This window comes from Pseudorca crassidens, chromosome 14 (assembly GCF_039906515.1).
Source record: "Pseudorca crassidens isolate mPseCra1 chromosome 14, mPseCra1.hap1, whole genome shotgun sequence".
NCBI classification, from domain to species: Eukaryota; Metazoa; Chordata; class Mammalia; order Artiodactyla; family Delphinidae; genus Pseudorca; species Pseudorca crassidens.
This window is the reverse complement of record NC_090309.1, coordinates 24,898,321-24,914,905: the sequence shown is the minus strand read 5'-3', so window position 1 is coordinate 24,914,905 and position 16,585 is coordinate 24,898,321.

The following is a 16,585-nucleotide window of genomic DNA, read 5'->3' as shown; positions in this document are numbered from 1 at the left end:
TGTCTTTCTGGTGGGCAGGTCCACGTCTGGTTGTGTGTTTTGGGGTGTCTGTGGACTTATTATGATTTTAGGCAGCCTCTCTGCTAATGGGTGGGGTTGTGTTCCTGTTTTGCTAGTTCTTTGGCATAGGGTGTCCAGCACTGTAGCTTGCTGATTGTTGAGTGAAGCTGGGTGCTTGCGTTGAGATGGATATCTCTGGGAGATTTTTGCCGTTTGGTATTATGTGGAGCTGGGAGGTCTCTTGTTGACCAGTGTCCTGAAGTTGGCTCTCCCACCTCAGAGGCACGGCACTGACTCCTGCCTGCAGTTCCAAGTGCCTTTCATCCACACGGCTCAGAAAAAAAGGGAGCAAAAGTAGAGAGAAAGAATTAGTAGAATTAGGAAGAAAGAAAGAAAGAAAGAAAGGAAGGAAGGAAGGAAGGAAGGAGAAAAGAAGGAAAGAAAGAAAGAAAGGAGAGAGGGAGGGAGGGAAGGAGGGAGGAAGGAAGGAAGGAAGGAAGTAGGGAAGGAAGGAAAAAAGAAAGAAAGAAAGAAGATAAAGTAAAATAAAATAAAGTAAAATATAATAAAGGTATTAAATTAAAAAAATAATTATTAAGAAAAAAATTAATAAAAAAAACAACGGATGGATAGAACCTTAGGCCAAATGGTGGAAACAAAGCTATACAGACAAAATCTCACACAGAAGCATACACATACACACTCACAAAAAGAGGAAAAGGGGAAAAAATCATAAATCTTGCTCTCAAAGTCCACCTCCTCAATTTGCGATGATTCGTTGTCTATTCATGTATTCCACAGAGGCAGGGTACATCAAGTTGATTGTGGAACTTTAATCCGCTGCTTCTTAGGCTGCTGGGAGAGATTTCCCTTTCTCTTCTTTGTTCTCACAGCTCCCAGGGGCTCAGCTTTGGATTTGGCCCCGCCTCTGAGTGTAGGTCGCCAGAGGGCGTCTGTTTTTCACTCAGACAGGATGGGATTAAAGGAGCCGCTGATTCGGGGGCTCTGGCTCACTCAGGCCGGGGGGAGCCAGGGGCATGGATTGCGGGATGAGCCTACGGCGGCAGAAGCCGGCGTGACGTTGCACCAGCCTGAGGCTCACCGTGCATTCTCCCGGGGAAGTTGTCCCTGGATCCCGGGAACCTGGCAGTGGCGGGCTGCATAGGCTCCCCGGAAGGGAGGTGTGGATAGTGACCTGTGCTTGCACACAGGCTTCTTGGTGGCGGCAGCAGCAGCCTTATCATCTCCTGCCTGTCTCTTGGGTCCGCGCTTTTAGCCACGGCTCATGCCCGTCTCTGGAGCTCCTCCAAGCAGCGCTCTTAATCCTCTCTCCTCGCGCACCAGGAAACAAAGAGGGAAGAAAAAGTCTCTTGCCTCTTCGGCAGGTGCAGACTTTTCCCCGGACTCCCTCCCGTCTAGCCGTGGCGCACTAACCCCCTTCAGGCTGTGTTCACGTTGCCAGCCTCAGTCCTCTCCCTGCGCTCCGACCAAAGCCCGAGCCTCAGCTCGCAGCCCCGCCTGCCCCAGCGGGTGAGCAGACAAGCCTCTTGCGCTGGTGGGTGCCAGTCGACACCGATTCTCTGTGCGGGAATCTCCCACTTTGCCCTCCGCATCCCTGTGGCTGCACTCTCCTCTGCGGCCCCGAAGCTCCCCACCTCCGCCACCTGCAGTCTCCGCCCGCGCAGGGGCTTCCCAGTGTGTGGAAACCTTTCCTCCTTCACAGCTCCCTCCCACTGGTGCAGGTGCCATCCCCATTCTTTTGTCTCTGTTTTTTCTTTCTTTCTTTTGCCCTACCCAGTTACGTGGGGAGTTTCTTGCCTTTTGGGAGGTCTGAGGTCTTCTGCCAGTGTTCAGTAGGTGTTCTGTAGGAGTTGTTCCACGTGTAGATGTATTTCTGGTGTATCTGTGGGGAGGAAGGTGATCTCCGCGTCTTACTCTTCCGCCATCTTCCCCTCGTCCAGTTCCATAGTCTTTTGATCGTTGTAGTTTTGCAATAGGTTTAAAAATCAGGAGATGTGATGCCTTCAACTTTGTTTTCTTTCATAGAGTTGTTTTGGCTATTCAGGGTGTTTTGTGCTTCCAGATGAATTTTAGGATTTTTTTCCTATTTCTGTAAAAATTGAGATTTTAATAGGGATTGCTTTGAATATGTAGACTCTTTGGAGGTAGTATGGACGTTGTAACAATATTGTCTTCCAATTCATAAACACAGGATGTCTTTCTCTTTATGGTATTTTCTTTAATTTCTTTCATCAATGTTTTGTAGTTTTCAGTGCAGAAGTCTTTACCTCCTTGGTTGAATTTATTCCAAAGTATTTTTTCCTGTTTGATGCTATTGTAAATGGGATTGTTCTCCAAATTTCCATTTTTGATTGTTCATTGTTAGCGTGTATAAATGCAGCTGATTTTTGTGTGTTGATTTTGTATTCTGCAATTTTGTTGAGTTTACGTATTCTTTCTAATAATTTGTGTGTGTTTGTATGTGTGTGCATGTATAGTTTTTAGGGTTTCCTATATATAAGGTCAAATAATGACAATTTTACTTCTTCCTTTCTGATTTGGATACCTTTTATTTCTTTATCTTGTCTAATTGCTCTAACTAGGAATTTCACTACTGTGTTGAATAAGAGGTGAGAGTGGGCATCTGTCTTGTTTGTGATCTTAGAGAAAAAGCTTTCACTCTTTCACCATTGAGTATGATGTTAGCTGTGGGTTTGTTGTACATGGCCTTTATTATGTTGAAGTATGTTCCTTCTATACCTAATTTGTTGAGGACTTTTTTTATCATGAAAGGATGTTGTATTTTGTCAAATGCTTTTTCTGCATCTACTGAGAGGATCATATTGTTTTCACCTTTTATTCTATTTAATGTGTTGTATCACATTTTTGATTTGCATATGTTGACTCATCCTTGCATCCTGGGGATAAATCCCACTTGATCATGGTGCATGATCTCTTTAATATGTTGTTGAATTCAGTTTGCTAATATTTTGTTGAGAATTTTTGTATCTATATCCATCAGGGATATTGGTCTATAGTTTTCTTGTAGTGACCTTAGCTGGATTTGGTATTAGGGCCTCTTAAAATGAGTTTGGGATGGTTCCCTCTTCTTCATTTTTTTTGAAATAGTTTGAGAAGGATTGGCTTTAATTCGTCTCTAAGTGTTTGATAGAATTCATTAATGAAACCATCTCATCCTGGACACTTCTGTGTTGGAAGGTTTTTGATTACTGATTCAATCTCCTCACTTATTATTGGTCTGTTCATATTTTCTATTTCTTCATGATTCAGTCTTGGTAAGGTATATGTTTCTAGGAATTTATCCATTTATTCTAGGTTATCCAATTTGCTGGTGTATAATTGTTCATAGTAGTCTTTTATGATCTTATGTATTTTTGTGGTACCTTTTGTAATGTCTCCTCTTTCATTTCTGATTTTATTTATTTGAGTCTTCTTTCCCCCACCCTGTGGTTAGTCTAGCTAAAAGTTTGTCAATTTTGTTTATCTTTTCAAAAAAACAATTCTTAGTTTTGTTAGTATTTTCTATTTTTTCCTGTCTCTATTTCATTTACTCTGATTTTTGTTATTTCCTTCCTTCTGCTTATTTTGGGGTTTAGTTTGTTCTCTTTTTTTAGTTCCTTGATATGTAGTTTATTTGGGATCTCTCTATTTTCTTAATATATTCGTTTATAACAATAAAATTTCCTCTATTAACTGCTTTTGCAGCATGCTGTAGGTTTTGGTGTGTTGTATTTCCATTTCCATTTGTTTTGAGATTTTTTAAAATTTTTATTTCTTATTTGAACTATTGGTTGTTTAGGAGTGTATTGTTTAGTTTCCACTTATAAATTTTCCAGCTTTCCTCTTGTTGGTTTCTAGTTTCATACCACTGTGGCCAGAAAAGATACTTTATATGATTTCAATCTTCTTGAGCCAGCTGTTAATCTTGACAAGTAAGCTGTTTTTAGTTGGCTTACAGTCTTAACTTCCAGGAGCAGGTGCTTCTGGTAACAAATATCTTTGTTCAGCCCAGTATTATTTAGGATGAAAAATAGGAAAATATAATTCTTTCAGAATTGTTTAACTTAGGGACCAGAAAGCCTATTTGGTCTCAGTAGGGAATTATTTTAGTTTCACTTCTTATAAGAGTGAGATCTTAAAAGCACTAATTTTTGGTAGGCAATAAAATAATAATAGCAGCCAAAATTTATTGAGCAACTACTATGTGTCAGGTATTATGACAAGCACTTAACATATATTATTTCATTTTATACTTATAGCATTCTTACTAGTTGGAGCATTATCCCTGCTTTCTTGGACGAGGAAACAGAGTAACAAAGAGAAAAATTAAGAAAAGCTCCCTAGGACAGATGTCAGCATCATGGTGGTGTGAGATGCTCTTTTAATCTTCCCCCTTTAACATACAACAATAAAACATCCCTGACTCAACAAATGTTTCTTTGCCCAACACACGAAGATGCTGGAGAGTTCCACACATCTGTACATCTAAAGGTGGTTGGACTGGAACACATAGAAGAGACAGAACCAGGGAAAAGTAGAGGTGTTGCTTGTAATCCTGGCCCTCTGGCCATGGAGACTGAGCCCCAGGGAGCCTGGTAGCAGCAGGGGAGGTAGCATATGTGACTCCAGCATCCTGACCACAGTGACATCTGTGGCCACAGGGAACCAAGAAAAAGCAGCAGTGGGGCCTGTGACCTTGTCCTTCCAGCTGTGGAGGTGCCCAAAATTCTGGCTCCCTGCCCACAGCATTAGCGCCCCCAAACCTAAAAACCCTGGATATGGCAGAGGTGCCTGTGACCATGGCTCTACCTGCCACGCTTCATCTCCCTCTGTGTGACCCAGGCAAACTTGGATGTGATGGAGGCATCTGCCGTCCCGGTGCCCTAGGTGGTGATACCATTGACAGCAGCAACACTGGCAGCAGCAAGACACCAGTGACCCTGGAGACACAAACAGTGACAATGAGGCCATTGGCAACACCTCTGGAAGAGGAGATGGAGGGTAGAAAGAAGGTGGATTCTCAAATATAGCCAGAGGCAGCTCAGGTAAGAGATATCAAAAGCTTGTGCTCTAGTGCCACTTACTGAAAAGGAAAATAAAGGCCTCTAATTACTAACTTGTTGAGTTGTTAGAATCCAGTAGAAAATACTTTACCTAAAGAAGAAAAGTGTTCACTACTTCAAATGCTCTGGCAGAGGAACAACTCATCAAGCACCATGAAAAAACACAATAACAGAGTATTGCAAAAGAAAATGACAATTCTCCAGAATTCTGATCTAATTGATAACATGAAGAAACTCAATGAGCTCTAAGAAAACTCAGAAAGGCAGTTCAATGAGCTCAAGAATAAAATTAATGAACAAAGGAATACTTTATCAAAGAGACTGAAACTCTGAAAAAGAACCAAACAGAAATTCTGGAGATGAAGAACTCAAAAAATGAGATTAAGAATGCATTAGACAGCACTGAAAATCAAACAGACCATATGGAAGACAGAATTTGCAAGAACAAAGATAGATATCTAGAAATGATACAGGTAGAAAAGGAGAGAGAGCTAAGATCAAAAAAATGAAGAAATTCTTCAATAACTATCTGACTCCATTAAGAAGGACAACATAATGATAATAGGTATCTCAGAAGGAGATTAGAGTGAGAAGGGAGCAGTGAGTTGATTTAAAGAAGTAATAGCTGAAAAATTCCCAAACCTGGGGAAGGAAATGGGTATATAAGTCAATGAAACTAAAAGAACACTTAATTGCCTTAATGAAAAAATACCTTCTCCAAGACACATATTCAAACTGTCAGAAGTCAATGACAAAGACAAAAGTTTAAAGGCAGCTGGGTGGGGTGGGGGTAACCTACAAAGGAACCCTCCTTAGGCTATCAGCAGATTTCTCAACAGAAACTCCACAGGCTAGGAGAATGGAATGACATACTCAAAATATTGAGAGATAAAAACTGTTAGCCAAGAATACTCTATCCAGCAATGTTATCCTTCAGATATGAAAGAGAAATAAAGGCTTTCCCAGACAAATAAAAGCTGAGGGAGTTCATCACAACTAGATCTGCCTTGCATGACATGTTGAAAGGAGCTCTTCTACCTGAAATGAAAAGGCAAAAAAGTACACAAAACTTTGAGTAGGGTGATAAATAGACAGAGTCAGAAACTTGCAACTCTGTATCCAAATAGGTTGTTAAACAATTATAGGATAAAGGGAGAAAGCAGGAAAAAATAACTATAGCTACTTCAATTTGGTAATGAACTCACAACGTAAAAAGGGATAATTTGAAACAACAAAAACATAAAAGAGGCAGAAGAAAAGGACAGAACCAGTAAAGGCAAATGAAGATAAGATGCCAGCAGCAGAAAAATGACTATTTTATCTATGAGAAATTTTATACAAACCTCATGGTAATCACAAAACATAAATCTGAAGCAGTGACATGCAATATAAAAAGAGAGGAAACAGAAATATCACCAAACCAAAATGGCAGACAAAAACACAAGGAAAAAGAAACAACAGAGATATAGAGTAACCAGAAGACAAAAGATAAAATGGCAGTACTAAGTCCCCATTTATCAATAATCACCCTAAATACTAATGATTTGAATTCATTAATCAAGAGACACAGAGCTGATAGATGGATTAAAAAACAAGCTCCAACTATGTGCTGCCTCCAGGAGACTCAGCTCTAAAAGCAAACATAAGTGCATAGTAGAAGGATGAAACATGATACTCGAAGCAAATGGCAGCCAAAAGAAAGTGAGTGTAGCCATACTCATATCAGATAAAATAAACTGCAAGCCAAAAAATGTAGCGAGAGACAAAGGTAGACATTATATTATGATAAAGGGGACAATTCATCAAGAAGACATAACAGTTGTTAATATATATGCATCTAACACAGGAGCACCATAATATATAAAGCAATTATTAACAGACTTAAAGGGTGAAATTGACAGCAACACAATAATAGTAGGGGATTTTAAAACCCCACTTCCATCAATGGATAGACCATCCAGACAGAGAGTCAACAAGAAAACAATGGCCTTAAATCTAGAACATTCCATCTAAATACAGCAAATACAAATTCTTCTCAATGGAACCTTGAGAATCAAGGTGAGACCATATGTTAGGACATAAAACAAGTCTCAATAAATTTAAGAAGACTGAAATAATATCAGCATCTTTTCCAATCACAATGGTAGGAAACTACGTATCAACTACAAAAAGAAAGCTGGGAGAATCACAAATATGTGAAGACTAAACAACAGCCTATTGGGTCAATGAAGATATCAAAGGAGAAATTGAAAAATACCTGAAGACAAATGAAAATGAAAATACAACATACCAAAATCTGTGGGAGGCAGCAAAAAACAGTTCTAAGAGGGAAGTTCATAGTGATAAAGGCCTACCTCAAGAAATAAGAAAAATCTCAAATAAATAATCTAATTTTACACCTAAAGGAACTAGAAAAAGTAGAACAAATGAAGCCCAAAGTCAGCAGAAGGAAAGTAATAATAAAGATCAGAGTGAAAATAAATGAAATAGACACTACAAAAACAATAGAAGAGATCAATATAACTAAGAGCTAGTTCTTTGAAAAGGTAAACAAAATTGACAAACCTTTAGCTACACTCACTAAGAAAAAAGGAGAGAAGTTTCAGATAAAATCGGAAACAAAAGAGGAGAAATTACAATGGATACTACAGAAATACAAATGGTTATAAGAGAATACTATGAATAGCTACACAACAACAAATTGGACAACCTAGAAGAAATAGCTAAATTCATACAACCTTCCAAGACTAAATCATGAAGAAATAGCAAATTTGAATATACCAATCACTAGTAAGAGTAAGTAAGTAAGTAAGTAAGCAGATTGAAACAGTAATCGAAAACCACCCACAAAACAAAAGTTCAGGATCAGGCAGCTTCACAGGTAAATTATGCCAAACATTCAAAAATTTAATGTCTATCCTTCTCAAATTCTTCCAAAAAATTGAAGAACAGGGAATGCTTTCTAACTCATTTTATGAATCCAACACTCCCCTGATACCACAACTACCAAGGACAACACACAGAAAGAAAATTACAGGCCAACGTCTCTAATGAACATGGGTGCAAAAATCCTCAGTAAAATATTAGCAAACCAAATACAACAATGCATTAAAAGGATCATACACTGTGAGCAAGCGGGATTTATTCCAGGGATGCAAGGATATTTCAACATCTGCAAATCAATCAACATGATATACCACATTAACAAAATGAAAGGTAAAAACCACATGATTATCTTAATAGTTGCATAAAAAGCATTGACAAAATTCAACACACATTTATGATAAAAACTCTCAATAAGATGGGTATAGAAGGAATGTACCCCAACATAATAAAGGCCATATATGTTAAGCCCACAGCTTACATCATACTCAATGGTGAAACTGAAAGCTATCCCTCTACAATCAGGAACAAGTCAAGGATGCCCACTCTCACCACTCTTATTCAACATACTATTGGAAGTCCTCATCAGAGCAGTTAGGCAAGAAACAGCAATAAAAGGCATCTACATCAGAAAGGAAGAAGTAAAACTATCACTATTTGTGGATGACATGGTTTTATATGTAGAAAACCCTAAAAACTCCACCAAAACACCATTAGAAATAATAAAGAAATATTGTAAAATTACAGGGTACAAAATCAATATACAAAATATGTTGTATTTCTATACATTAACAACAAACTGAAAGTAAAAGAAATCAAAACAATCCCATTTTCAACTACATAAAAAAATAAAATACCTAGGAATAAATTTGACCAAGGAGGTGAAAGATCCATACACTGAAAATTATAAAACATTGTTGAAAGAAATTGAAAAAAAAAACACTAAGAAATGAAAAGATATTCCATGCACATGGATTGAAAGAATTAACATTGTTAAAATGCCTATAACTATCTAAAGCAAACTACAGATTCAGTACAATTCCTGTCAAAATCCCAATGACATTTTTCACAGAAATAGAACAAAAAATCCTAAAATCTATGTGGAACCGTAAAAGACCCTAAATAGTGAAATCAATCTGAAAGAAAAAGAACAAAGTTGGGGGTATCATACTCCCTGATTTCAAATTATACTACAAAGCTATAGTAATCAACACAGCATGGTATTGGCAGAAAAACAGATACATATATTAATGGAGAATTGAAAGCCCAGAAATAAATTCATACATATATTTTCAGTGAATTTAGCACAAAGGAGTAAAGAACATACGATGGAAAAAGGATAGTCTCTTCAAATGGTATTGGGAAAACTGGACAGAGTGAAAAAGAATGAAACTAGATCACTATCTTACAGCATACACAAACATCAATTCAAAATGGATTAAAGGCTTGAATGTAAGACCTGAAACCACAAAACTCCTAGAAGAAAACATGGTCAGTATACTCTTTGACACTGGTCTTAGCAATGTCTTTCTAGATATGTCTCCTTAGGAAAGGGAAACAAAAGCAAAAATAAACACATGGGATTACATCAAACTGAGAAACTTCCGCCCAGAAAAGGAAACCATTAACAAAATGAAAAGCAACTTACCAAAAGGGAGAAAATTTTGCAAATCACATAACCAGTAAGGAGTAAATATCATATATATTTATATAATATATAACATATATAATATAGCTATTTAGAAATAACCTAAGTGCCCATCCATGGACAGTGGATAAGGATGGACAGTGAAATACTACTCAGCCATAAAAAGATAAAATCTTGCCATTCACAGCAACATGTGTGGACCTTGAAGGTATTATGTTAAGTGAAATAGGTCAGACAGAGAAAGACAAATACCATATGATTTCACTCATATATGGACTGTAAAAAAAGAAAAGAAAATCAATGAACAAACCAAAACAAACAAACAACCCCCCCCCCATATAGATACAGAGAACAGAATAGTAGTTACAAGGGGGCAAGAGAGGTAGGAGGAAGGAGAAATTGGTAAAGGGGTCAACTGTATTCTGATGAATGGAAAAACTTTTTTTGGTGAGCATGCTGTAGTGTATACAGAAGTTGAAATATAATGTTGTACACATGAAACTTATGTAGTGTTACAAACCAGTGTTACCTCAATAAAAGACTTACATTAAAAAAGAAAAGTTCCCAAGTTAAAGTACTAGCTAGAAAGTCATGGGACAGTGATTTAAATCCAGGCAGCATAATCTGAAGCCTTTTGTTTCAACTACTACATGACACATCACAAGGGCAACTTTCCTCAAGGAAATGTAGCAATGTGAAATAGCTCATGCTGTGGTGACCACAGCCTGTTCATGCATTGCAATCAATTTAAGATCAATATACATGGCAATTTAGTAAGATGAAAAGATATAACAAAGAACAGTGTCAAGGGTGATCATGAGTGACTTTCTTCATTTTGAATCTTTTGCCCCTTCATTCTAGACAAAAGATTCTAGAACTTTGCTTCTATTCCAACAATCAGTTTTCTAAGTCCAAGCTTCTTTTCAGTGCCTCAACTGGAGTTTTTTTAAATTGAGTTTTTATTCCCTACTATGAACTGTGAAATACGTCCATAAAAATACACAAAACAAAAATGTACAGGTCATGGACTTATTGCAGAGCAAATCCCTCTGTAACCACCATCAAATTAAAGAGACAAAACATTGCTAGCACTCTAGCAATCTCTTTTATGCCCCCCTTTCAGTCCCCATTTCCCTCTCACTGCTTCTCAAAGTAATCATTATTATGATTTTATAGTAATCACTTTCTTGCTTAAAAGACGTTTTACCACCTAAGCATGCGTCTTTAAACACTATGGTGTAGTTTTGTCTGTGTTTTTGAACTTTACATAAATGGAATCACCATGTGTTTATTGTTTTGGGCCTGGACTTTTTCTCTTTTTTGCTTAATAGTGTTTGTATTATATTTCCACATTTCTCTGTGTAACTGTAAACCCAAAATGGTTTTTATTGCTGTGCAGTACTTCATTGTATGAGCATACCACAGTTTATCTATTATAATGTTGATGCTTGGTAGTTTTTAGGTTTTCACCACTGTTTTAAGGAAAAGAGCCCAGTCCTTCCCTCCTGTGTAAGGAAGAACACAGTTATCCTCCTGTATTTCCCTTTACTCTCACATTACTACCACACTTACAATGCTCTGACACTAAGTGTTTGGGAGTTTCTCCCACCAAACAATTTTGTGATACCAGTTGGATATTCTACAATTAAACCAAATGGTGACACTGTTTACCTGGGGATAGCATCAGATCCACTGGTTAAGGGCCCAGTCCCATGAGACTATCCCCCACTTCAGATGCCAATCTCAAGTAGTAGGTCTCCAGGTTACCCACAACTTCTGTATGACCTGGCTTAAGATCTAAGGTTCTCATGGATTTCTCCCTATTGGATTCAATTATTTGCTAGAACAGCTTACAGGGAAAAACTTACCAGTTTGCTAAAGGATATGATAAAGGATACAGATGAACAGCCAGATGAAGAGATACGTAGGGAAATGTCTGGCAGTGTTTTGAGTACAGGAACTTCTGTCCCCTTGGAGTTGGGGTGTGTCTCTCTCCTGGTACTTGGATGTGTTCACTAACCTGGAAACACTCTCAACCCCATATAATTGGGATTTTTATGGAGGCTTCATCACATAGGTACAATGGATTATTAACTCCATTTTCAGCCATTCTCCTTTCTCAAGAGAATGAGGAGAGCAGGGCTAAAAATTTCAAACTTCTAATCATGGCTTGGTCTTCCCTGTGACTGACCCTGATCCAGCAGCCCATCCAGAGTCACCTCACTAGAACAAAAGACACTCCTATAACCCAGGAAATTACAAGGTTTTCAGGAGCCCTGTGTCAGGAACTGGGGTCAAAGACCAAATATTAGAACAAAAGATGCTCCTCATGCTCTTATCACTTAGGAAAGTACAAGGATTTCAGGAGCTCTGTGCCAGGAACCAGGAGCAGAGACTGTTACTGAACCAAACTTGAGTCCACTCGCCCAACACCCAGCAAAGCCTATTTACCAACACTGGGTTGTAGTGAAGGAAAGTACAGCATTTACTGCAGGGCCAAGAAAGGAGAATGGGAGGCACATACACAGAAGACCCAAAATCCCTGTTGGTTTTCAGGGAAAGGTTTTAAAATGCAAGGTGAGGAAGAGGGTTTCAGGGTGCTTGATCAGCTCATGGATATTCTGATTTGTTGGTGATGAGGTAACTGAGTGGTGTTTCAGAGTCAACATCATCAACCTTCTAGTTCCAGCTGGTCTGGGGTCTACATGCTGGTGGTCAGCAGTTAACTTCTTTCACCTGTTGGGGGTTTTAGTATCTGAAAAATAACTCAAGGATATGGCTCAGGATATTATCTATAACCTTTAAGAAGGAACTAGAAGTGCTTGACTTTGTCTTATGGCTAAACTACTATTATTGTTTCTTGCTTGACTGTTTTCCTTAGTTTCTGCATTTCTTTGATTAAATTTGCTCATTGGCATTCAGGGAAGGTTTTAGGAGGCTAAAGCTCTCCTAAAAACAAGAGGCAGGGGACATGGGGATCTGTTCCTGGGAAGGCTCCATAGGGACCTATAATAGAAATATATATATATCTATCATCTCACAGCCATATTGCAAATAATATAGTCATTAAAACTTATACCTGTCTCGGGGTAATGTTCACACAGTTCTGTTGAGTATTGTCCTATGAGTGAAATATTGGGATCATGGATTATGCATATCTTTAATTTCAGTGGAAAATGCCAGCTTTCCAAGGTAGTAGCCACCTAAATTTATACTTCCATAAATTTACATGTATAAAAGTTTTCATGATTCTTTATCCTTGCTAACACTTGGTATTGTCAATTTTCTTACTTTTAGTCCTCTGGGTCCTAATGGCTTTAATTAGAATTTCCTTGATTACTAATGAATAAGAGCCCTTATTCATATATACATATAAATAATATATATAATATATATGTATGTATTACACATACACACACACACATACATCCTACCTAAAGTTCCTCTTTTGTGACTTTCCTATTCAAGTCTCATCCATTTTCTATTGCTTGTTTTTTTCTTAACGGCACATAGCTATTTGTTATGTTTTATGTATATGAGCCCTTTGACTGTTACACATATTGCAAATATGTTCTACCACCTTGTGTTTGGCTTTTTCACTCTCTTAATGGTTTTTGGTTTTTTGTGTGTGTGAAGAGAAATTCTTAAATTTTTAATGTTAATGTAAAGCAATTTATTTATCATTTCCTTTATCTTTTGTGCTTTTTGTGTCTTATTTTAGAAATCTTTCTATATACCCCAAGGTCAAAAATATAGTCTCTGATAGTATATTATGGATATAGATCTATAATGTACCTGGAGTTGATATTTTTTGGGTATGGAGTGAGATGACAGTCAAATTTATTTTTATATGGCTATCCAATTGACCTAATTTAATTAAAAATTATATAATGGAAAATTTCCAAACATATATAATAAGTACACAGAAGAATTTAATGAACTCTTATTATTCAGCTTTGATAATTTTCAACTCATGGGCAACTTGTTTCATCTCTACTCCCATCTAGTCTTTTTACACATTATTTGAAAATATGTCACACACATGGTGTTTCATCCAAAATATTTCAGGTATGACTAAAACATAAAGACTACATTATTAAAAAAATAGTCACAATAAAATTATCACACTTACAGTTGGTAATACTTTAAATTTTTTTTATTGAACTATAGTGGATTTACAATGTTGTCGTAGTTTCAGGTGTACAGCAAAGTGAACCAGTTATACATATACATATATCCACTCTTTTTAATATACTTTTCCCATATAGACTATTGCAGAGTATTGAGTAGAGTTCCCTGTGCTATACAGTAGGCCTTTATTAGTTATCTATTTTACATATAGTACTGTCTATATGTCAGTCCCAATCTTCCAATTTATCCTTCCCCCTCTTACATCCTGTAACCATAAGTTTGTTTTCTATATCTGTAACTCTATTTCTGTTTCGTAGATAAGTCCACTTGTACATTTTTTTAGATTCACTTATAAGCGATATCATATCATATTTGTCTTTGTCTGACTTACTTCACTCAGTATGACAATCTCTAGGTTTATCCACGTTGCTGCAAATGGCATTATTTCATTCTTTTTTATGACTAATATTCCATTGTATATATGTACCACATCTTCTTTATCCATTCCTCTGTTGATGGACATTTAGGTTGCTTCAATGTCCTGGCTATTGTAAATAGTGCTGCAATGAACATTGTGATACATGTCTCTTTTTGAATTATGTTTTTTTCAGGGTATATGCCCAGTAGTGGGATTGCTGGGTCATACAGTAGTTCTATTTTTAGTTTTTTAAGGAAACTCCATACCGTTCTCTATAGTGGCTGTATCAATTTACATTCCCACCAACAGTGCAAGAGGGTTTCCTTTTCTCCACACCCTCTCCAGCATTTATTGTTTGTAGAGTTTTTGATAGTGGTCATTCTTACCAGTGTGAGGTGATACCTCATTGTAGATTTGATTAGCATTTCTCTAATGGTTAGTGATGTTGAGCATCCTTTCATGTGTTCATTGGCAATCTGTATTTCTTCTTTGGAGTACTGTCTATTTAGGTCTTCTGCCCATTTCTGGATTGGGTTGTTTGTTTTTTGGATATTGAGCTGCATGAGCTGCTTGTATATTTTGGAGATTAATCCTTTGTCAGTTGCTTCATTGGAAAATATTTTCTCCCATTCTGAGTGTTTTCTTTTTGTCTTGTTTATAGTTTCCTTTGCTATGCAAAACTCTTAAACTTCATTAGGTCTCATTTGTTTATTTTTGTTTTTATTTCCATTTTTCTAGGAAGTGGGTCCAATAGTGATTTATGTCATAGAATGTTCCGCCTATGTTTTCCTCTAAGAGTTTTATAGTGTCTGGCTTACATTTAGGTCTTTAATCCATTTTAAGTTTACTTTTATATATGGTGTTAGGGAGTGTTTTAATTTCATTCTTTTACATGTAACTGTCCAGTTTTCCCAGCACCACTTATTGAAGAGACTGTCATTTCTCCATTGTATATTCTTGCCTCCACTGTCATAGATTATGTGACCATATGTGTGTGGGTTTATCTCTGGGCTTTCTATCCTGTTCCACTGATCTATATTTCTGTTTTTGTGGCAGTACCATACTGTTTTGATTAATGTAGCTTTGTAGTATAGTCTGAAGTCAGGGAGCCTGATCTTTCTTTCTCAAGATTGACTTGGCTATTTGGCATCTTGTGTGTTTCCATATAAATTGTGAAAATTTTTGTACTAGTTCTGTGAAAAATGCAATTGGTAGTTTGATAGGGATTGCATTGAATCTGTAGATTGCTTTGGGTAGTATAGGCATTTTCAGAATGTTGATTCTTCTTATCCAAGAACATGGTATATCTCTCCATCTGTTTGTATCATCTTTAATTTCTTTCATCAGTGTCTTATAGTTTTCTGCATACAGGTCTTTTGTCTCCTTAGGTAGGTTTATACCTAGGTATTTTATTCTTTTTGTTGCAGTGGTAAATGGGAGTGTTTCCTTAATTTCTCTTTCAGGACTTTCATCATTAGTGTGTAGGAATGCCGGAGATTTCTGTGCATTAATTTTGTATCCTGCAACTTTACGAAATTCATTGATTAGCTCTAGTAGCTTTCTGGTAGCATCTTTAGGATTCTCTATGTATAGTATCTTGTCATCTGCAAACAGTGACAGTTTTACTTCTTCTTTTCTGATTTGGATTCCTTTTATTTCTTTTTGTTCTCTGATTTCTGTGGCTAAAACCTCCAAAACTATGTTGAATAAGAGTGGCACAAGTGGACATCCTTGTCTTTTTCCTGATCTTAGAGGAAATGTTTTCAGTTCTTCACCATTGAGAATGATGTTTGCTGTGGGTTTGTCATATATGGCCTTTATTATGTTGAGGTAGGTTCTCTCTATGCCCCACTTTCTGGAGAGTTTTTATCATAAATCAGTGTTGAATTTTGTCAAAAGCTTTTTTTGCATCTATTGAGATGATCATATGGTTTTTATTCTTCAATTTGTTGTTGTAGTGTATCACGTTGATTGATTTGCAGATATTGAAAAATCCCTGCATCCCTGGGTTAAATCCCACCTGATCACATTGTATGATCCTTTTAGTGTGTTTTTGGATTCAGTTTGCTAGTATTTTGTTGAGGATTTTTGTGTCTATGCTCATCAGTGACATTGGTCTATAATTTTTTTTTTGTGATATCTTTTTCTAGTTTTGGTATCAGGATGATGGTGGCCTCGTAGAATGAGCTTGGGTGTCTTCTTTCCTCTGCAGTTTTCTAGCAGAGTTTCAGAAAGGTAGATCTTAACTCTTCTCTAAATGTTTGATATAATTCACCTGTGAATCCATCTGGTCATGGACTTTCGTTTGTTGGAAGATTTTTTATCACAGTTTCAATTTCAGTACTTATGATTGGTCTGTTCATATTTTCTATTTCTTCCTACTTCAGTCTTGGAAGGTTGTGCCTTTCTAAGAATTTGTCC